General features: G+C 42.7%; 1 protein-coding gene across 1 annotated transcript in view; it reads right to left on the bottom strand.

Moving 5' to 3' along the window:
- Positions 1–24,074, bottom strand: part of NEGR1 (neuronal growth regulator 1) — a 291,602-nt gene that overhangs the window by 106,051 nt on the left and 161,477 nt on the right. The gene's annotated exons all lie outside the window — the stretch shown is intronic.

The raw sequence follows: 24,074 nt of genomic DNA, 5'->3' as shown, positions 1-24,074 counted from the left end.
GCTGCTGCATCAGAACAATCCTGCCGGAGCACCGACACCTGAGGAGAGCTGGGATATCCATCTTGCCATTATTGATAAAAATACATTCAGCTGTTGAAATATAGCTATGCAAAAACCTTGTTTAGGCATAACCGCAGCTATTTCCATCAGGTTTGCAGAAGCTCAGCTGTGGACTGGAAATGCTATAAATAAGAAAGCAGCAATTTCCTCTATTTTGTGCAAAGCAGGTATTGTTATCGAGCTCCCAGTAAACTGCTACTGATGGATGCTCTTGTTTAAGATAAGGTTCAGCTTGCTCGTGACAGTTTGAAAAGAAGATGAAATTAAATTCTGCTTGTACTTTTAAAAATAATGATGCCTGTTACATCTACTCCATGTGTACTTGGAGAGTCATATCTGTTCATGGAGAAGACTAAAATACCTTTATTTCTGTTGCTTTGTATTGCTTTTAGGCTTGCAGTAGCAACATGGCTAGGAAAAAATAAGCTAGATTTTTTTCTTTCATTTCATCAGCAGAATTCTTCACTAGACTACATTTACTGTACTATTTATACATCTGGGCATAAGAGAACTGAGTTCCACATGGATGGAAAATGATGGAAAGTATTAAACGGCCTACCCTTAAGGGAATGCTTTACTTCTTGTAATGTTACACAGGGAGGAAAGGAACTCAGGGTCCCAGCGATGAAGGCAGGAATTCTGGATTTCAGAATGATTCTTTCTTTCTAAAGAAATATGTATTTCTTTACAGTCTTATTGTTACTTTTGATACAGAAATCAAATCAATGCAGTAAGAAGGCATACCCTAAATGATGTTTCTGAAAAGCACTATTCTCTATATGACAAATAAAAAATTTTGTACAAATATCTGTAAAAGATACAGATCTTGCATGTGGGTGTTTCAGAACCTTCTGTAACGAAGGTTCTGAAAATCTTTAAAATCGAAGTGCTCTGCACGGTAGATGGGTACCAATAAAATGAGGAAAAAAAATGTTCATCATCTTCCATTCTCCTAACCAAAGTCTGTCCAACTGGAGCTTTACTCTCCTGAATGCTGCAGTCTTGTCTCACTGGTTTGCTCCAATTTCTCACAGCCAAAATCCCCCCCATCTAAGCCCATACATACACCTTTGCAACCGGGAATACATTGTTAGCATCCCTTCAACGTACATTGAAAGTACAGAGCTTTTTCATAGGCACAGACTGGTTTTGTGTGCTTTGGGATCTCCACCTGCAGATGTTCTCCAGCCCTTTCCCCAGTCCAGTGACGGGAAGTATTTCAGTAATAGAAATGAGTTGGGGTCAGGCAGACTTAAAAAAGCTGGAAATTCTCAGTGCTTGCTTGTGGCTATGCATTTGTAAGCAAAAAGAATTAAAAGTCTATGTAGAGGCTTTTTTTAATTAGCAGAGAAACTTTGCCTTTAGGGAAAACGAAGGTCTGGGGAAGGCTGAACCCTCCCCAATTCTTAAAGCAGTGAAGGTCAGTATTACCTGCCTTTGAAGTTCAAGCAGGTTTACACAATCACTTGAACAGAGATACGCTTCTGAATTGGCCATAGTCTAACTCGCAAAGGTGACAATCTGCTCCTCCCTACTTCACTTGTTGACCTGAAAAAGCATGCAGTCATTACAGACAATTTTGGGGAACTGAAACATACAGAAGAGTTAGTTCCACGTAAAGGGTTAATTTATTAATCAAATTTCTTTGCAAATCCCTGCAACGAACCCATTACTCAACCTCCTCCTGCAGAAGTCTCTCCCATCCTAAAGAGACCGTGAACAGCCGTCACCGACGCACCGTCACCCCACGCCAGCTGTGCCGGGACATGACCTGTCCTCGGGGTCCCCCGTGCCCTGATACAGGGCATTGTTAATACAGGTCTCCCCCACTCCCCTGTCCCAGGCCAAGTTAAATATCATTAATGTTTCAGCTCATCAACAGAGAAAACACTGCAAGGAATTCTTATTTATGTGTACAGAGTATGAAAAATAAAGCTACTTCCTAAAGGCAGCTGGTGAGGGATCATTCTAGCTGAAATGTAGAAATCTATCTGAGAGCAGGATATCATGAGTAATGGGGCATATGCAGTGCCTTTATTCAGTCCACAATATTTTAAAAATATCTTCCTAAATCTGAGCCACTTATTTCTTTATCCTTCAAGAATGAATGCACTTCCAGAAAGTCAAGTAAAGGAATCAAATAACTCAAACCAGTTCTTCTCACAAGTAAATGTATACAACTGACTGATGCAGTATCTATTTGGAACTGTGGAAAGATCTTCCAGATTAAGTAAATGTTACGGTGTAAGACTTCCAACAGCATTAAACTTCTTATTTGAGGTTCTGCACCTTTGAAGGTAGAAAAAGAGAGATTTGCTCATGTTCTACCACCATTGAAGCAGTACCGTAGAGGGATTTTTCACACCTGACACCTAATGCTATTTATCCAGGTGATTTTTATTTCCCTTAAACTTCTCACTAAGCGTAAAGGAGGTGGCTGGAGCCTGCTGTGCTGCCACAATGGCACTGGGTGGCCAGTACAAACAAAAGCAAGCTAAAGGCGGTCTCCTGGGGCTCAGGCTGTGCCAGGGTCGGGATTAGGTTTAGTCCAGTCTCTTCCCTGCATCCATCACCACAAAATGGGCAGGTGAAATATCCGCTCGCTGTTCAGTATACCGATTTAACCAGTGTCACTGATAAAACCAGATTAGAAATACGATAATGTTAATTTCAGTGGGAACGAGGAGCTCTTGGCATGCTCTATTGCTGGTCCTTCCGCTCAACGACTGTAGGGCCTGTGAGCCAAGTGGCATGAGGATCCAGCAGAAAAGCTGGATCACACAAGCAATTATAATCAAATCTCCTAAAATACAAATTTCCAAAGAAAATACACTGATAGTCGTGCCACAGGCAAGAATCTAGAACTGAAGTAATAGGATTTAATTCCGTTCACACAGACAAGCAAGATTTCTTTTCCAAGACAAAGATCAACACGGTCTACTTGGCGGCTTAAAGCAAGCGTTGTCTTCATCCTCCGGTCCCTTTCCTCCTAAGGTTTTACTTGTTCTTTATCACTCACCTCCTTTTCAAGTGTTCTCTTCTCACAAAAAGCAGCATATTTCCCTAATGCTCAGGCTCCCAGCCCTGGATTTCCTCCTGCACTCCAGCAATTTCCCTCTCCTCCTGGTTTTAGGATAGCCACTGACTTTGGCTGTCAGTCTCACCTTCTTTGTTGTAGGTTTTGCCTACTTTGTTCAAACCCCAAATCTGTAGTATTTTGTCAAATATTTTAATTTTGATAAAACCGTATGTTCTGATGGCAAACAATTTGAAAATCTTTCCCTGGTGATTCTACATGTAAGCCATGGTTATGGAGCACAGAGTTTGATATGAACAAAATTCAACTGCATTACATATTTGTGGAATATGTGGCCAGAGGGGTCACTAGGATAATTTAGTCTGAGCTCAGATAGTCACAGGCTCTAGAAATTTTCCCAGAAGCCTGCATAAAGTATATGTTTTAGAAAGCTGTCTAGTCTTATCCTGGCAATTCCAGGTGATGCTCACACTGCCACATCTGGTAAGCACTTTCAGTGACTAAATACCCCCTCGCTGCTGGGAAATAGCATCTTAGTTCAAAATTGCATTCCACTAAATTCAGCTTTCAGAAATCAGATCTTATTATGTTTTTGTCTGCAAGACTGAACATCCCCCTTACTATCGAGCAGCTTTCCTATGACTAAGGACCTGTACAACGTGATAAATCACCTCTTCATCTTTCTCTGCAGATGATCTGAGCACCACAAGCTTAATTTTTGTAAGGCTTCCTAGATAATATTTGTGTCTCTCTTTTGAGGAATACCTGAATCATCCCAAAATGTGAACAGTGGGACAGGGCATAATAGCCTAGCAAGAGCCTTACCAACACTGCCTATCAAGATAAATCCAGCACTTTATCTCAGCTTTATTTCCTCTTTCCCCTGCAGTTATTATCACCTGGACCATCATTCCCATTATCCCCCCAGCTCCTGCCGTGGCCAGCTGTGGAGGGCGGGCGGGGGCAGGAGGCACTGCAGGGATGAGGACGGCTTGCTGCACGGGTCTCCCGCATGGGTAAACCCACCAGTTATGTACCACTACAACAATGTAAATACCCGGAGGCTCCTCCTGGTCCCCTGGCTGACAAGGACCTGCTGTTTCTCCTGGCTGGTTGGAGGAGCTGCTTTGTCTGACCAGATCCCCTATCCCTGAAGCCTGACTGGTTGATACTAATAGGAATTGAGTCTCTGGCTCCTACTTCTTCCTGGACTCCAAAATCATGTGTGCCATTATTTTGCAGGGGATTGACACTGCATCTGTAGATCACTGCGGGGTCTCATTTCTCATTTTCAAGGACTGGAGTCGTATTCTTAGTTACATTTGCGTGCACATAAATGATGCGGCATAATAAAGCTTACTAGTGTAGTTGGAATGACTCTAGGGCTGCTTTTTTAGTTGCTGTTGCTTTTTTGAATGTGGGAAAGGATGTCTTATTTTCATCACGATTTAGAATTATCAGGTAAAAGGTCTGGGGCCTCAGCATAAGTGCACCCATCTTGTTTCTTAAAATGTGCACTGCCTTACTGTCTCCCCCTGTTGAAATATCCACTCAAAGTCTATGTAGTATCAAGATTACAACACATGTGGCTGGACATACAGCTCTGTTTCTTCTGAAGGTTTGCCCAGATAAAGGTGATGACAAGTTATAAACTACAATTTTTCCAGTAACATTTATTAAATCATATGGTAGCCAACTCCCTTTTCAGATTAAAATGTTATCAATCCCATTTTATATGCAGAATATAGCCAATCCCAATAGAACACACAAAAACTGAGAGAGGAATTGGATTATAAATTCAGAAGTGTTACGTCTGGGAGTTTGGCAAGAGAGATTTTACCATCAGAATCTAAGGAATCACCTGCTTCATCCCTCCCAGGTGTTGCCAAGTATAGCTTTTGTGCTCATATTGCCTTAGCTGAAGCTTCATATGCTTGCTTTTCAGTAGAGAGTGACTTTTTTGGTGAAAGAGAAGTATTACATGGCCTCTTTTCCAGAATCCCCAATACCGTTAAATTCTTCATCCAAATGCTGCTGCATCCCCACCTCTCTGTCTGCAATGATAATTCGATTTTTTCCTAATTATAATTTCATAATTATGCAATAAACACAGAGGGGGGTAGAGAAGATGCTGCTTTCAGCAGCTTAACTGACCATTTCTTTGTCACTGGAATTAATTTGTTGACCAATCCAATGTGCAAATGCTTATGCACTTCGAACCGTGAACGGGCAGACAGCAACGTGCAAAACGCCGTCCAGGGCACTCCAGAGCCCTCCCGCGCTATGCACTGCAGCGCTACTGAACCGCGGCGTTTGAGCGCAGAAGGTGCTGGTTAGGGTCCGAGCGGTGCAAGGGACGCTCGCGGCCAAGCAGCGTGTCACCGAAGAGCTTGGTCTGCTGCGATTCAGCCTTTGCTTCTGCAGAAGCATTAACGTTCAATCGAACGCGTATTTCTAAAAGCCATACTAATCCCAGAAGGCAAAATCCTCCCCTCAAGAGCACACGAACACCCGTTGAGCATCGGGCTTTCAGCGGACCGGTTGCCAGCCCCGGGGGTACCTGCTCCCCTCCCCGCAGGCAGCAGCCCCCCCATGGGGTCCGCAGGGGAGAGAGGCAATGCCATGCCCTCACCACACAGCCCTGGCAGATTTCGCCCGTGTTACAGATTTTCTGATATTGCTGCCTGCAGAAATCAGTACACACAGGATGCGACAGCTTCTGGCATTCCCGTGCGCACAGAAGGAATTTGCTCCTCCAAATAATTTTTCGTACTCCTTCCCAGGAATCCCAGGAGCTGGACATTTTCACCCAAAGGGCAAATCACCACCATCAATTCTCTTCCTGCAGCTGTTTGGAGCCTGTGGGATGTGAGCGCACCCAGCCCTTGCTGGCAGTACTTCACGCCCCCATCCGTTCTATCCAAAATACACAATGGCTGTGCGTAATTTTCAAATGTACGATATCTTAGAATAGCATTTATACTACGTACGAGACTACGGTTATAAACACGTAAGGTCTATTGCATTTTCATCATTGAGACAGAAACTCTGGTGTAGTGATTCTTCCCTGATGCCCTGCTCCGCGGCAGTTTTCCCGGCAGCAGCAGGCACAGGGCACTCACTGGAAGGCGACCGCGTTTCATTACAGCACCACAGAGACTCCTGAAGGAATTGCCAACCGCCTACTCCAGCCCTTTCCTCTCCCACTGTAGTATTTGTGTCTGTGTCTCAGTGAACTCTTCTTCCCCGTGCCCTCTTAGATGATCTGTTACAGAACGACAGCTGAGCTTTAACTACGAAAAAAAAGAGAAGAAATCGCAGGCAGGAAGCTCTGTGAGTACAGCACAGCGTTTGAGCCCTATTTTTATACCCCGTTATTTTCCGTACTCAGCGTTGTACAGAACACAGACCCCACCGTCCTTGCCTCGAGGGACACAAGATCCCAGTGGACAAACCCTCTCCAGATTTTGCTAAAGACTGGAACGTCTGATGCAGAAGAAGTGTGCATGCTTTTGTTTCTTTTTGAGTCTTACAGGAATTTTGCAGTCTTTCTAAGGGAAGATTTGAACTATGACATGGTAGAAGATGGAGAATTTTCCAGACTTACAGAGCGCAGATTAAGTGATTTTCTCTTAAGTACATGCTTTGTTCATTTTCTAATTGACTGAGCTCTTCTTTAATCTGCGTTTTATAGTGGGGAAATTAAATAAAATCAAGTAGAAGATGTCTGTAAGTCTTATTACAATGACACTGAGCAGGTTGCATCATTTATGCATTTCCAAAATAGAATTAAAAAATAAAGGAATACAGGCCATACATTAACTAAAATAACACACAGGTAAGCACAGAAGTGTAGTCCTGCTGTATAATGTAATTCTGTAAAATTACAGAAACGATACAACATGAATCATAGAATCATTTAGGTTGGAAAAGACCTTTAAGATCATCGAGTCCAACTGTAACCCAACACCACCATGCCCACTAAACCATGTCCTGAAGTGCCAGATCCACCTGTTTTCTGAACACCTCCAGCGTGGTGACTTAACCCGTTCCCTGGGCAGCCTGTTCCAATGCCTGACAGCCCTTTCAGTGACGAAGTTTTTCCTAATATCCAATCTAAACCTCCCATGGCACAACTTGAGGCCGTTTCCTCTCGTCCTACTGGTACTCATGAAAAAAATGTAGATTTTCTTTTTATCAGTGATTTCCTAGGAAGATCTTCTTTCCCATGATAGAAATTGGCTTCCATAGTAAGCGTTTCTGGAACCTCACAGTTTGAGACAAATAATGATTTCTGGTATATTGGTATGCTGCTAATTTTTCTATTTACTGACTGATAGGGATCATTACATTCAGATCACTAAAATCTGTGGCATTTATTAATTATGACTAGAATATATATGCATAATCACAATGGAAAGCTAATATTTAATAAGAATTAGAAATTACTATTTTGCATACATACTTCTTACAATGCCTCTAAAGGCTCTGATCTACGAGCAGATTTAGCTTTTAATATCTGCTATGCTGAGCTTCGAGTGCAGATTAAATCCATTGCAGAGCTACTCTCCATTTCAACAGCTACAGCCTTTCACCCATCCCACATGGCAACTGCGAAGGTCAGAAAAAAAATTAAATATAGCAGCAAATAAACATTTATGCAGTATATGGATTAAAGAAATGCATAAGGAACAAGCTAATGAGCAAGGATGGACGACAAATTAAAATCCCAAGCAAATGATAATTCGACCTCACAAGTAGTCATGCAGGCAATGCGACATCTCCAGGGTTACAGTATGATCCTGATGTGCAAACCCATCCTTACGCAGTTTGAAATCTCCACCATCCCCTTCCTTCACACGTCTGGATGAACACAGTCTCTAAAAGGTTTCTGTGAATGACCAATAGTAGGACAATTTCAGCATTTTGCATTATTTCCTTTCTCCAATTCTTTGTTGAGAATAGTTGTCGTACTCCGCTTTAATAAGTAATTTGCCAATATTATAGGATAGCAAAAAACCAGGGAACATACTCAAAAAAGTTGTTTACCTACTTGGTTTGCACAGTGTTTTATTTAAATATTTACCAAAGCTTATGTCCACTACAGTGTTAAATAAATTAATCACCTACATTAGAAGTGCATACCAATAGAGTGTGGCATGAGGGACACAGTGACATGTTTATTTTCCCTTGGGCTGTTTATAAGAGAGAGAAATAAATTTGTTTCTCTTTCCAAAAGCAATTAAAACAAACGGCATGAGAACGAAGTTCAGACAAGCCTTAATAGCGAGCTACTATAAACCCAAGTGTGCAATAGTAATGATAACGTTAATAATAACAATTTTATTCCACCCTGGTGGCACTAAAGTACAATCCATTGGAACCAGTCCATCAGCTCCAAACCAGCTTGTAAGTGGTAACAACCCACGGTCCCACTCTCAAGGCCCTGAAGACAAATAAAACGGAGGCACTTGGCATTTCCCGTCGTGAAGGACCCCACAGCCATCTTCACAAAATCTGCTGCGAACTGCCGAACGGTGCCTGAACGGGTTTTTGCACCCAAAGCGGGCTTTGCCCTCATGCCCCCCGCCCTGACGGAGCCATGCTGCTGCGAGACCTCGCTGTGTGCCGCCGGTGGGGGGGAACGATGGCTCATGATGTACGGACGAGCTTGTAAAGCACTGGGGACTCCCCGGCGATCGCAAAAACTGCTATCTCAATGTAATTTGTTAGCACCAGCGGTCAGGAAACACGAGCTGCGCTGCACTTGCGGCCGAGATCTAAAAAAAGAGCTCAGAAGGGGAGGGGATTATTATCTTCTCAGGCTCCCTGCGTTTTAATTTCCTGATCGGATCTGCCACCGGGAGCAGATGACCCTCTGGTCCCACGGACCTGATGGATCCCACGAGGCTCCCGCAGCCCGTGCAGCCCTTCCCAGCCCCGGGGGGCACGGCGGGCGCCGACCCCCAGGGCAGGGTGGGCAGCACGTCCTCAGCAGAAGGCGGTGGGGACACTGCGCTCCTGCTCCCACGGCACGCACCGCCCTGCGGTGAGGGGCACAACCCTCTCCAGATCTTCCCAGAGCCCACCTTTGAACGGACGACTTTTTTCCCTGCACACCCGGATTTTGTAATATTTTCTGTACACCTGCCTGTTGTCGTGGTTTAACCCCAGCCGGCAACTAAGCACCACGCAGCTGCTCACTCACTCCCCCCCACCCAGAGGGATGGGGTTGAGAATCAGGAAAAAAAAAAAAGGTAAAACTCGTGGGTTGAGATAAGAACAGTTTAGTAGAGAACAGAAAGGAAGAAACTAGCAATGATAATAAAACCAATAATAAAATGACAATAATAAAAAAAGGATTGGAACATACAAAACAAGTGATGCACAATGCAGTTGCTCGCCACTTGCCAACTGGTGCCCAGCCAGTTCCTGAGTCTCCCCACCAGCCCCACTCCCCCCAGTTTATATACTGGGGAAGACATCGCACAGTATGGAATACCCCTGTGGCCAGTTTGGGTCAGCTGCCCTGGCTGTGTCCCCTCCCAACTTCTTGTGCCCCTCCAGCCTTCTCGCTGGCTGGGCATGAGAAGCTGAAAAATCCTTGACTTAGTCTAAACATCACTTAGCAACAACTGAAAACACCAGTGTATTATCGACATTCTTCTGTACTGAACCCAAAACATAGCACCGTACCAGCTACTAGGAAGAAAATTAACTGTATTGCAGCCGAAGCCAGGACACCTTTTAAAATTTCAAAAAAATTTCTAAATTTAGCTGTGGAAATGCAAAATACGTGGCTGGTTTGGGTTTTTTTGAGATGTTTATCAGAGGTCAAAACTCATCAGGTCTTGACTTGGGCTCATAATCTCTAGCAACTCCCTCCACAAACAGCGGGCAGCAGGTCCCTGGCTCGGTTCCCCACTCGCCCCAGTCCTGGCGGTGATGGGAGCACGGGACAGACCTCTCTGCTACGAAAAAATGTTTCCCCTGAGGTGGCCAACGCAGGCAGGGCCAGCGGCACAGCCCCCCGAGGCTTCTCGCCCCTTTGGCAACGGGACAGCTTGCCCGCGGCAGGCAAGGATGCTGCCCTTCACCGGGGGGTCACCATCAGCTGCACCTCTGAACCCCACGCCGCGGGAACGACAGGTTGGGGACCTTCGTGACCTGAGCTGTCTGCTGTCGCTACTGAAAAAAATAAGGGGAAACATTGATTCCTCTCTGCAGACAGAATAATTTATTGCTTTGCTTTCCTAATATGCATATTGATTTCATTAACTTGTATAATACCTAGAAATCACTAACATGACATAAGAAATAGATTATTGTTCTTTTTACGGCTTGGACATAATAATTAGTTTTTATGACAAATACATAGAAAAATTAAAATGTGCTTACGAGGGTTATTAAAACCAGTGATGAACTCCATTTGCCACTAATTGAGAATCTATACGACTTTTCAGTTTGCAATCATCAGATCCCCCGGCATCTGGAAAACCTTCCGCTTTACAAATTATTTTGTCTTCCAAAACTTTTCATAAATTTTAGCATATGCACTTGCACGAAGATTTCTTGTAAGAAAACCCTAACTTCCTATACTTTCCTTCTCTTATCTTCCCATTTTAGTCAGAAGGACGAAGCAACTAGTGACCAAATAACCAGACACAACCGTAACACTCAAATGTGGGGAAAAAAGAAAAATAAAAAAAAGACAGTTAATCAAAGGAAAGTTTTTGTGAGAAAAAGATAAAATAATCCCAGGTTAAAAGGTCGTTATTAGGAATAAGTAATACGTTTAAACCGTATGTGAATGGAACGAGGGTGACCGCATTAACAGCTAGCATAGTCTTCAACAGGATGTTCGACCGTCTGCAGAGCTCATCAATAGCCATCACCAAGCAACAAAAAAGTAATAATATTGCCAACCGCAAACCCCTGTGACTACTGTGAGGTGTATTAATTAGCAGAAACAGATGTAACTTATTTCCAGGAGATTACACAGGCTGATGTCCCACGCAGCAGCTAATGCAGCTAATCCAGCGCAGTGGCTAATTAGCCAGTGAGGTGTCTCTATGTGCTCGTGAAGCTTCATCACTTGCTCTTGATCCCCAGCCCAGCTACAAACCCAAGCCTGGTTCCGTGTGGTTTGGGAGAGGACACCCTCCCACCAGTGGCTTTGTCCAGAAAGTAGATGATGCCAAATATTTGTGACCTCAAACTCAAAAGGGCAGGATTGCAAAGAATCCTCTTAAAGGCTAGACTTTGCGCAGATTACGATCAGTCAAGTGGTTAGTGAACGAAAGTCGCGGTATTACAATGCAAAATTCATAAGTTCTCATAAATCAGCCTGCTTTGAATGCCCCAAGAAGCAAGAAACTATTTCACTGTTTTAAAACATCCTTAATTTTGTCAAGATCTTTACATTATTTATATCTACATAAATCCTCCACCTCTCTGGCAAACATGTACACCATTTTCATCCTCAGACCTGTAAACAATTTTGATCCCCTAAACACCTCTAAATGCCACATCTAAAATACCTTATTTTAAAATAAAAACCAACCATAAACATCACAAAAAAATTCTTTCCAACAAAATCATTTTTATAGTTGAACATATTGCACCACAGTATCTATCATAAAAAGGATAATCATGCTTTTTAGAGTTGTAGAATCATTTGTCAACACTTAAAAAAACCACCTTGCTCCAATTTTATGTACTTTTTTTTTCAGAATGCATTAGAGTTGCCACACAAGAAATATTATTATATCCTCCTCTGCTCAGCCCTGGTGAAACACATCTGTAGGGCTGGGTTCCCTTGGAAAAGAGAAGCACGGAGAGAGTGGAGCGAGTCCAGGCAAGGGCTGTGAAGGCGACAAAGGGCACGTCCCAGGAAAAAGTAGCCACGAGCACGAAGATTGTCAAACAGGAGTAGATAAGCAAGAGGAAATCAACAGCAAAGATTTAAATTGGCATGCAGCTTGTTGAGCTTAAAACATTTAAAATTATTTCAAATTGCTGCATTTTAAGGGGTCTGTGTTTCAGAGAAGAAACCCTTCATGGATGAAGCCCCATCCCAAATTCCCAGCTTGAGGCAAGGGCAAATAAGGTTTTTCTTTCGGAAGGAAATGCCTTGAAAGCCAGGGTAAGTGGAAACTGCAAGTTGCAGAAAAACAGATGTTCAGAATTTTTCAAGCCATATTCATCTGCAGAACCAGTTAATTGCCCATGTGCCCAGCAACATTTTACCACTCCTAAACATCGATGCCTATGAACTGTACTACTGTGCCAGTCTTGACCCACGGCATCTCACCTCCTTATGGCTACTGAGAAGAGTTAATGGAAGGAAGAGAAAGAGTTTGCATTTTCTGGAGCATTTCAGACATGTGTTGTAAGTGTAACTCCAAGGGCAGCTCACAGATTATTAACCTTGGTGAAATGCATGACCCGAGATCGTGGGACAGTCTCCCAAGACACTGTAGGCAGCAGCACTGGCTCACTGTCTGCAGCAGCTCAGTGCAGCCCCGCAGAAATAACGTGCAAGTCCAAGCTCCTTCCGCCCTACCTGCACCCACTACGGTTAATTTAACTGTTCATGAACGCATAAAAAAGTAGGTAACCATCTAGGTGACTCTCCATGTAGCATCTTTTTTCGTCCAGCTGAAGCTCCCCCATTGTAATCAGATATTGCACAAAGATTTTTTTCACGTTTGACAAAATAAAATAATAAGATGAGCTCAATATTTAGTGAGTTGCAAAATACCCCCAAAATGTGTATGATTTTTAGAGTATAGTTAATACAGTTTTTAAATCAGTAGAGTAAATAATACAAAGAAACAGACAACAGCCTGTGCTAGTGTGGCACAAATCTTCATTTACGTGGCAATCAGTCACCAACTGGGAAAACTAAGAATACTTTTTTTCTTTTTTTTGCATTTACATGATTAGTTCCTTAACAGCAGTTTGATTGAAGAGCATTGCCTAAATGTCTCCACCTCTTGCTTATTAAACACACTTTGTCTTGTATGCAGAAGAAGCATCGTCACACTGGTTCTGATAAAAATTATGGGTGGGCTGTGAAGAAAAATGGCTATATCTTGATTCTTCATTTATTTCCAATTCATGTCAATGCTAAAGCGTGAGGAAAACCTCATAAAAGTAGTACTTTTGTAAGTTTTTGATTAATCTCTTTTCCTCTTACCTCTTTCATAGAATTAGCAATATAACCATAATTTGTATAAACGAATATAATATCCTTTATGTTTTAAACAGAAATTTGTTATCATGTATTATCTGTTATCAGTGACCAATTTATTTTAGACCAACTTGAATACCAGTCTTAAATTAAAGAACCTCCCCCCCCACACACATTGCCACAGGAACACGCTAATGCAGAATTCGAAGGAAAAATCAAAGTGAAAACGTGTAAGCAAATATTCTCTCTGTTGTATCTATTGTATTTCTATCAACAGTATCCTGGAGTCACAGGGGCAGGAAGGATTCCTGGAAGCGGTCCCTGGCTGGTTAAAGGCTGACACAGCGGGATTCGCATCTACAAGATTCTTCCAAAATCATTCATTTCAGCACAGAAATACTGGCCTTTACCTGCTCTACTTGTGGCAGTGTCACTTCTCAAAGGTAATGATCTATTTTAACCTCCGTAAAACTTTATGAGGGCATGAGAGACTTGGAAGGACGTCAGCAGTGCCAGATGTGTCACCTGCACGGGTGCCATCCCTCCTGCTGCCTCGTTACCCGCCCAGCTGCTAACGACAGCGGTGTGCACCGACAGTCCGTGGACTCTGGGAGGGCCACAGTAAAATAGTTTATTTATCCTCAGCAGCAGTATCTCAAATAAGTCGATCTATTTGGATTCATCAAAACCAACTTAAAATGAGCCGTGCCTTGAATACGGGAACTGAACAAAAAGTGAATTTATACTTAAGAGGTTTGCTGAAGTCCGTGAGGGTTCGGCTATTGATTCATCAAAGCGAGGAGTTCTCTCTGTGCCGCTTTCAGCTACACGCTCACCACGTGCCGCTTCTTGGAGGTTCAGGCCTTCACCCAGGTTTTGTGAGCGACGGCCCCCGTGGAGGTGGAGCTGCAGGTGAGCAGAGGCCGGCAGCGGGGGGGGCTGCTTCCATCACACTTGGGAGGACTGTTATCAAGCCAAGAAGCCATTCATAACATGCTCATTGGAACAAATCTCTAATTCAGAGAGTGCCACTGCGTAAAACTTCAAGTAAAGGAAGCCACTACAAAAGGGCTAAATTTATTACTAAAATTAATGAGCAAAACAGGTTAAGAAAACGTTACCAACTATATATCAATCGTATCACTGTGACTGATCTTCACTTAGAATATCTAAACATTTAACTAAGAACTACTTCAATTGAGTATTTCTTTCATAAATGTTTTAGTAAATCCTAGAAAGTTTAACAAAAACCAGGCTAAAATATCAGGTGGGCTTTTCTGTTGTTAAATACTAACAGTGATTTTCAGGGACCGTTTTTACACTGTTAAGCTAACACCTCCAACGCTTATGGTCCATCCATGTTCTTTAAAGACTGAAAGTAAAAGAGCTCAGCAAAATAACATCTATCTCATGTATGAGAGAGGTCGGCCCCAAGCTGGAAGCAAACCACCACTTCTCTGAGGAGGGATGGAGATGTGTCTCCAAGCACGGTGCTTCTGGAACACACACACTGGCCTAAACCCAAAGTTCCCGCAGGAGGGGAGGCAGAGAGCAGCCCCCACCAGAGCCTGCCCTGCGAGGCGGGTAGGATGCGCTCTGAATGAAGGCTGATGGGCAAAATTTGTTATGATGCTGAAAGTTCTTTGAAAGACGAACATGACAGCTTTCTTTTTTCCAAGCACATCGAAGGATCTTCATCTCTTACCGACAGTTATTTTGCCATGCAACCATTTCTCCATCAATGAAGCAGCAGAGTCTCTGCAGATAATCATTCTTCAATTTCTGATGCCATAGATTTTCCCTATTTTCTATGACTCATCTTGTTCACTTGGTAAATGCAGAGAGAAGGGAAAGGACGAGCACTTGTTCTCTCTGCAGCCCTTTCATCACTCTCCTACATTTTTTCATTACTGTACTCAATTTATCACTGAGAAAATACAGAAATAGAAAAGCTATATTCTTTGCCTCGAGATGGATTTGTTCTCAGCAGTTTGATGCTTTGTAAAGCAGAAGCAATGTAGAAAATAAAATTGCCATTTCTGTTAATTGATTTGCAGAAATCTAGTTGTAAATCAGAAAAACCTTACTGAACCAAAAATCTAGCAATATTTTATTTTTCTTTCAAAGCTTTCCATCCTTCTCCCTTAAGTGGAAAGCCATTCTCGGGCACACTGACATCGCCAGGTCGCTGGGTCCCCAAACAGCATATAGCCCTTTGACAGCTCTTGGGTTTCCAGCAAGAGGTACAATTAGGATGAGCAATGCCATCCTAATCTTGCTGGCTAAAGAAACACTGACCATCAATCCTGAAGGATAAGCCCCGTTTAGGCTGGAGGAGATCAGCAGAGGTGCTGGGGTGCTGGCTCCAACCACCCAGTGTTATGGTGACTGCAGCTCTCTGCCTCGTTCAGCATCTTCCAAAGACTGGTGAAATGTTCATTCAGTTGCACAGCCTGTGTAAGGGATGTTGATTTTGGCTGCGTGCATTTTCCTCTAACACCAGCACACTTGTTTTTTTTTAACCACAATTTCCGCTTTACTTAGCAAGCTAGGAGTAATTAGGTACTTTTTTGTTAACTGTCTAATTATTCTTCTTAACTTTTTTAAGCACACTGAAATTGGTTAAAAAGAAAAGTGAATCGCATGATTTACAAAAAACCCCTAACTGATTCCTGCTACTAAAAGCACTGTAATGGGATGGTGTGGTGTTATGTCTTTCTGGTATGAAAAACTGAAATAAAAGGAAATGAGAAAACAAGTTTCTGCAAGCCATAAAGTCCTCAAAGCAATCATGTCCCATAAACCAGCATACACGCGTGCCTTGTGCAGGTGCGAATGGGACGCCTTCCAGCTTCAGAGAGAATCCCTCGTCCAAAATAAAGATTGTCAAGAGTATGGATAGAAAAAGAATTATTTTATTTGGAAATTATTTCTGGGCAAATGGGGATGAGATTTGTATCTGTGGGATTATGCCTTTATGGTCTTTTCTTCTTAAAGAGAAGGTGAACTGTGACGGTGAAACATCCCTCGGGCATACAGAAGATGCAGAGTAGGACTCCCATCTTCCATCTTTCACACTGTTTTTCCCGCTACTTGGAAAAGCTTTCTGACATATCACAAGCTACTTTCAGTAAGCAATGTTCTTTAATCAAACCTCTGCTAAGGATTCAATCATGTAAATGTGAAAAAAAACACCCAAACCAAAAAAAGGGGGGGGGGGGGGGCGGGAAGCAATAACCTACTGGCTAAAACTAAAGTTTTCCCAGTTGGTGACTGATTACCGTCTAAGTAAAAGGTCTGAGCCACAGATGATATTCTATTTTAGTTGCACTGTTTAAGCTAATTTAGCACACACTGATATGAAAGTACTCTGAAAAATCAGGGATTCTTTCTGTGTATCTTACAGATCACTAAATATGAGATTTATTTCATTATTTCCTAGGCAAATTATGTCAAATTTACTTCTCATTTTGATTCTAAGAGGGATTCTTCTCTGCCTCAGATCCTACCGCATATCCCAACACCTCCAACCCTCTGTCCAGCACAGGAGACTCGTGTCATGCAACTGCTTCTGTGTAAGAACTAAATATAATCTTAGGAGGGATTCTGCGAAGCACTATCTCAGATAATCAGTGCAAAAGTCTTATATCCAGTAGCAGTGATATTGTTTGATGAATGAAGTTATTCCAATTCATGAAAAAAAATATTAAAAAATTATACATAATGGTTATTCTTGAAAATCCTTTCCAATTTAGTGAATTCAAACATTTAGTATATCCACAACTGGAATATACTCTGATTTTAATGGTACATTTTTACAGAAAAGAGGCACCCCAAAAAAGAATGATTAAAAATAGGAAAATGGTCAAAGGTAAAAATAATACAACATTCTATCTCATTAAAAATTGATTCCCCCATATTAATTTTATATGCCAGCATTCCAGGGGAACGATCACTCAGAAAAGACAAGAAGAGAATTGTTTACACAGGGTAAGAAAGGAACAACGGGGTGGAACAGGATAAACATCTGTCAGTTAAAATACAGTCCGAATAAATTTGCATAAAACAGTCAGAACACTTCAAAAATCTCATGGTCCATAGGAAATTTCTGAAGACCTAGCTCTGTGATTCAGCAGACTTAGACTGGAAGAGGACAATAATATACAAGCAAAAAAGTATAAATAGATCTGCATATAGCTCTCTTCCATCTGGCAAGTACCATTAAACACCTTCCAAGGCGTCCTAAACACGCAGCTTACTTCCCAGCCCGAAGGCAGCTTAGTCAGATCGCAGGTCTAACGTGGGAATGCTTTACGTCAGCCAGCACCGTGCCAACTGACTGGGGCTGCCGCCCTCCGTTCCCTTCCCTGTCATTAAAGCGCACGGTATGGGGCTGAACATCCTACCTGTAAGCGGCCTGTTTCCGAGTCATTACAGTCTGCCAAAAAATCCTTTCTTTCTTCCTATGCCATTAGGTATAAGCTACACTGTCCTCATCTCTCCAGAAGGTGTCAATAACTTGCTAGTTATTATATGAGGACATACACATATTATTCCCTTAAAACCCCACTATTCCTCTTTTCAGACAATAAGCTAAATACTGCAACGTTCAATTTAAAACCATCAGAGAGAAAATTATAGTTTGGTCAAGGCAGAAAAGCAATGTAATGTAACAATTCAGAGTAAACTTATATTTCCTATTCTATATCATTGTAGATAAAGCAACAGTTGTGTTCAGTCTTAGTGAAATGGAGAGGCTGCTTATCTGAGGGGTGCAGGCTGAAGTTGCTGTGCACATTTATATATGTATGTGTAAATAGAGGACACAGAGAAGTGAGAAACAGTTAAGATGCAGAAATTTGGTATGCATAGAATTTAAAGATTAATTAAAACATAAGTGGACATAGAGCTTTCCACTGAAATATTTTATGCAACGTACTAAGTACCAAGAAAAAAAATTATCTAGAATAGAAAATTAGAGGTAAACACCATCAGTAATCCTTACAAGCAAATGAAAATATTTCAAGTTTTTGGCAGATAAACAGCAATATACTTGTTGCCACTCTTGCTATCACAAGAACTATATAAAAGATCTGCAATGATTCAAGCTGCTTTCTTGTAACTGTGCATTTTTTCTTTTGGAGAATTTTATGGGTTCGATTTTTCTCCAGTAAGGGTAGATGACAGATTTACATTGTATTCCCAATATAGTTATTAAAATAATTTCCCTTGACAGTTCTCTGACTGCATCACTCCCCCTTCTTTGAATCCCAACCATATGTCTCTGCTTACTTTGCATTTTAAGTATCTTGTTCTTATCTGAAAAGCAATTCATTGTCCTCTACTCCTCAGTACACGTCCACTCTCGCTCGTTATGACATGGACGTGCATTTTGACAGTGTCCACGGCCACCCGCTCGGACGGCATCATCTTCCCCTCCCCCTCATCCACACCGGAGAGCCCCACGGACAGGACACCACCACCGCCGGGACCCCTCGCCACCCACCACTGATGCGATTTCCACATTGAAGCAGATGAATCCTGCCACCTGCAGCGCTGATGTACCTCACCCGGTGATAGCAAACACCGTCATCCATAGTCATACCACTTCAAAGATGCTGTCAAGTGTTGACTCTTGGGAAGCTGAAAGTCAAATCTTTCAAAGGTCAGGGCAACTTCAATGGGCCAGTGGTGCTTAGCAAAAACTTCTGTACCTTGTCAAACAACATCTTAAAAATGGGGCTGAAAGGAACAGAATCAATCGACTTCAACCGTTTGCGCCGAGAGAAGATCAAGAGTATCGGAGACATCTCTGACATGTGTCAGTCTCACCGTGGGCTGGTAGCTTATGGCAGAGATCTCCCCAGGTGACCTGCTCTGGCTCTTGTCTGCCCACAGAACTGGAAATTTCCTCCTACTCTGAACCTCTTTGCTAGGAGGTTTTCTTAAACACTTGCCCTGCCCTTTGTGTCCTCTTCGTAATAACTATGCAACTATCTGAAAATTTGTTTTAACCTGCTACAATTCCCTGTCTACAGTTAGGAAATCTTTCACGTTTCTGTTGGGTGTTTTATTTCCTACTATTATTTATTTTTATGCATTTCATTTTTATTCTCCTTTGAACTTTCTTTACCTTGTGTAAAACTTTAAAATTATTCTTCCCCAAACTGGGCATCCCGTTCCAGCTAAGGCTTCATCGGGGACAGATAAAGCAGAACAGGTACAAAGCATTTCCAATCCAGGTACTGCATCTCCAGGCGACATCTGCCCTTTTCCTGCAGTATTTATGTTGTTGTCTCAGATTTAATACATGGCCCACTGTAACTCTTCTGAAGCACTGCTGCCCATGTAGTTTTCACTCATTTGTGTATTTGATTTCTCCCTAAGACTGCTGTCTTGCACTGTCCTTATTGAATTTCATCTTATTGATTCCAGACCATTTCTGAAATCCATCATTTTGAATTTGAAGCTTCTTGTCACAAGTACTTGCACTTTGATGTCACCTGCAAATTATATAGATGTATTCTCTAGTATATCACCTAATTCATCTGTTGAAATCAGTATTAAATCATTCTGGAATCACGACAGACCCATTCGATATGTGCTTCCCGCTAGACAGTGAATTACTGACAATCATTCCTTCAGTATTATTTTTAACAAGCTGTGTACCCACCTTACAGCAATTTGATCTGGGCTGTCTTTCTTTAATTTTTGGAAGAGAAAGCCAGGACTGATGGCGTGAACATCACTGCAACATAAAGATGCGATTCCCATCTACTGCCTGACCTTTCCCAGAAGGCGAATTACCTTCTCAGAGGAGGAAATTAGACTGGTCTTTCACAGTGCCTGCTTTAAAAATTAATGTTGCTCGTTTATCACCTATTAACATTTTATTGTTTATGAGAATCCCTTTTTTTAATGTGTTAATTCCAGATTTTTTTCAGGTCAAAAGTTAAGCTCACTTTTTTATATTTTCTGAGGTCTTGCGTTGATTGCTTTTTTAAAACGAAATACCGGGTTTCATCTTCCTTCAGATTTCCCAAACAATATGTCAGGACTCGGAGACTGCTTTCAGCAGTTTGAGGAGGAACGCTACCAGTCTGTGATTATACCAGCTTGCGTGATGCATCTCAGCGTTTAAGTTGACCTTTCCCTGTTGTGGCTCTCCCTCCTGAGGAGTTACGCTCTCCAGCTCCCTGATGGAGGTGGGTCAGAGGGAGGTCTGGTCTCTGCACACATGGACCAGCGGGGAAAACATCTGCTTTGCTTTTGGCTCCAGTCTCCCTGGTTGGAGGAGGAGGAGGACGCATCACCACAGGAGGATGAGAGGAAGGATGGGGGACCCACCAGGGAGGTGCCCCCCCAGGTGCCCCGTCCAAGCATCGCGCTCAACTCACACGCGTTTCTTCCTGCAGCTCTGGGACAGGTTAGGAGGAGTGCCATCCTGACTCCTCCGCGTGTTCCTTGCACAGAGGGATGCCTCTCGTTATCCACTCACATGCTATTTTTGCTCAGGAGAATGGTTCTCTAGTTATACTGAATGCAAATACGCACTGAGCAAGTTTCAAATGAATTGACTCAATTCAAATGAATAAAGGCTTGTTCCCTGAATTGAGTGAGTCGGTAGGTATTTATTCAGTATTTATTTTTGTTCTTACTACATAGCCTAGAAATTAGTAATGATTATCTAACATTTAAACTTGGAATTGCTTTCCACATTATTAATTTCTTCTCTCGAGTTTCTGCAGAACTGCCCCCATTGCACGTAAATGTGTTGCGAGCGGTATGATTCAATCTTCGTGATGTTCCAATGACACGGGAAGCATTAGTATTAATGGGGATTAATGGGATTATTAATATTCACATTTTACAGACAGTTAACACCAAATTAAAATCAAATCGTTACCTGCCCAACAGTCTTGGATACCTGACCAGAGACAGTGCACGCAGCATCTTCTAACAGAATTTCAGTTTCCAGCTGCTGCGGGCGAGGCCAGGGAGGACCGGCAGATGTGCGCTGCTGGCTGCCACCCTGCCCACGGCAGGATCCCGCTCACGGCGCCCGCTCTTACCGTGGGCTCGAGACTATTTTGACATTCATGCACAAGAAGGGAAAAATAAGTTTGCTCCGAGCTCCTAACTTTGCAACTTTAATACTATTTTGATGCGGCTTTTGAAAACGTATCGACAACAAGTAAGCGTTTTGACGTCACTGCTAGAACTATTCCAACTCCGAATGAACTTACAGGCTTCAGCCAACAACTGTTTGTTCAACCTAAACAGAAGCAGGCGATGTTTTATTTCTGAAATGATTACAGAAGTGCTCTATACAACATTTATAGATCTTAAGTATTCATGTACCGAGCCTCTCACCCTATGCTGTATTACCTGTAAACTAGACTATTTCTTCAGAGAAAAATGCAGTGAGTTTTCTGACTTTACCGACATGCTCAGTCCAGCATAACCTTGAGATGATGACAGTATCACCCTGTGTCTTTTCATTAAGAGAAACAGCACTTTCAAAGGAGCATTGTCCTAATTAAATTTATAATGTTTTAAAGCAAAGTCCTACAGTATTGCCTCAAGCATAATCGCTAGGCCAGCAAGTATTTGAGTGCCAAAAGAATGCCAGCTCCCAGTTAAGGTATTTAACTTGACTAAGAAAGGTCCAAGTGGAAATTTTACCGTAATTTCATCATGGAACCACAGCAATAGATTCATTTTCTGTTTCCACTGTTACAGTGACATATACACTATGTTGCAATATACAATTACCATCCTGAATGCCTCTGCTTACAAAAATCAATAAAAATGAAAAATGTAAAAGGATTCTATGCACTTGTCCCTACAAATTACACTGATTATTAAAGACTCCAATAACAATGAATAAATCAGATATGTCCTACTATGCGAAAGTATCACAAAGATCATAATCATTCAAAGTAGGTAGCTTACTCCAGTTAATATGGACTTCCAGAGCTGAGTACTAAAAATCCTGTTTAATTAGGATTTCAACATCTAGCTAATGACTTTGCTTTGATATTACAGAGCACCACTTTCCATCTTAGGTTAAAATCACAGCAGTAGCTTGTCCATGCTGGGTAACTATGTGACATACTAGATTCATAAATAAATAACCATTTCTCAGTGTGAATGAGCATCTAGATTAATTTATAGTACTTCAAAGTTAAAAAAGACGAAGCATATTCTGTTGGCGTAGCCAATGATGAAGGCAAGGCCGGTTTCCCTTTGGGAGAAGACACAGTGGCAGAATGGCTGAAACATCCGTAGAAATGGTTAAACCGCATAGGTGTCCTTTGCTACCCTAGCTGGCCAGTATTTCCACTGGGAGATTAGTGTGCTTCCATAAGGAGAGAGACACAAAAAAGCCCAGACAGACCCAGCCGGGCACACCGATCTGCTGCCTCACACACCTCCCTGCAAATAACCCCAGCTCCGGGCTTAGCACGGATTTGAGAATCGGGGAGGTGTGGGAGGTTTGTTTATGTGGGGTTTTTTTTCAAGATAACTTTTTGTCAAAGGCGGAAGGGAGGCGCATACCGTTCCGGGAGGTGTGCCGACACAACTCTCCACTGCCATGTACCTGATTCACCCAGGCTGAGAAATACATAAACTTGACTCAGCAGAGATGGGAAACTGGAAACCACCTGAAATTGCCCTTGCCATCAGCAGCTTGACGCTCGTCTCCAGCAGCGCGGCTGTGCTGCTCTGAATTTCACTGCGTGCCCATCAGTGTTGATCGCCCGTCACGAGTTCACACTGCACACGAGAGGTGTAGGAGGCACGGCTCGGACTGGCACTGGAGCAAGTCCTCGACGTTCAACCAAAGAACATACGGAGACATTGCTTGGGACTCTCAAGAGATGACCAGCAGGAACCTGGCTCATGCACTCCCTGCTCTGCTGCAAGATGAGCCTGTGTTTGCTCCGGGTGCTGCTCTGGACACCATACTGGAGCCTGCAGTACCCACAGAGAAAAGGGGTGCCGGCAGGAGTCGGTGAAGTACCCGCAGGGGAGGAGGAGGAGGAGGAACGCCAAAAAGTAGAGCACGTTACGGGACCACAGGAGCTCAGAAGAGCTGGGCTGGCAGGGAGCTCTGGAGACGGTCCGGTCCAACCCCTGCTCACAGCAGGGTCACCCAGGGCAGATGGCATGTGGAAGAGCAAGAAGAAAGCGAGATCTGGGAGCAAGACGAATAATACTGGAGCCGGAGAAACTGGGACACACACACACACACACACAGTAGCATGCAGTCAGAAGATAGCTGGTGATGTTCTACAGCCTTGAAAGTACTGCTTGGAAAATGTCGCACTCAGTGGTATTTTCAAGGGAAATCATGGGTGTGTGCAGAATGAAATCCCCGTGGCCATTCATGATATCCCGTTTACCGATGTCTCTGCCATTCATCTTTTTTCAAAAGATAAAAAACACGGAGCAGGCAAAGCTCTTGTTTCTCCTACCCATCAACATACCTGTTCCTATGAAAATAAAAATTAGCAGTGGCGTTGTCAGTGCCTGAGGAAGCCTTCCACAGTTAGGATGTTTCAGAGTTGGGAGGTTGCTATCATAGTTTTAAATTTTAATCAACAATGAGCCATAGTGAGACTTCTCCAGCTGTTAAAAGGTGCCTTTGCAATGTGAAAGCCTCCTGACAAAACATTATCATCGATGTATATTGCTGTCAGGGTGAAATAGGTATTTGCAATGTGGGGTTTGAGGATTTACTCGACATTGTTTTTATTCTTTCCACTGCACAGCAAC

The sequence above is a fragment of the Accipiter gentilis genome, chromosome 8 (genome assembly GCF_929443795.1).
Source record: "Accipiter gentilis chromosome 8, bAccGen1.1, whole genome shotgun sequence".
In the NCBI taxonomy this organism is placed as follows: Eukaryota; Metazoa; Chordata; class Aves; order Accipitriformes; family Accipitridae; genus Astur; species Astur gentilis.
Note: the sequence above shows the minus strand (reverse complement) of the source record. Positions and strands in the feature narration are given on the sequence as shown.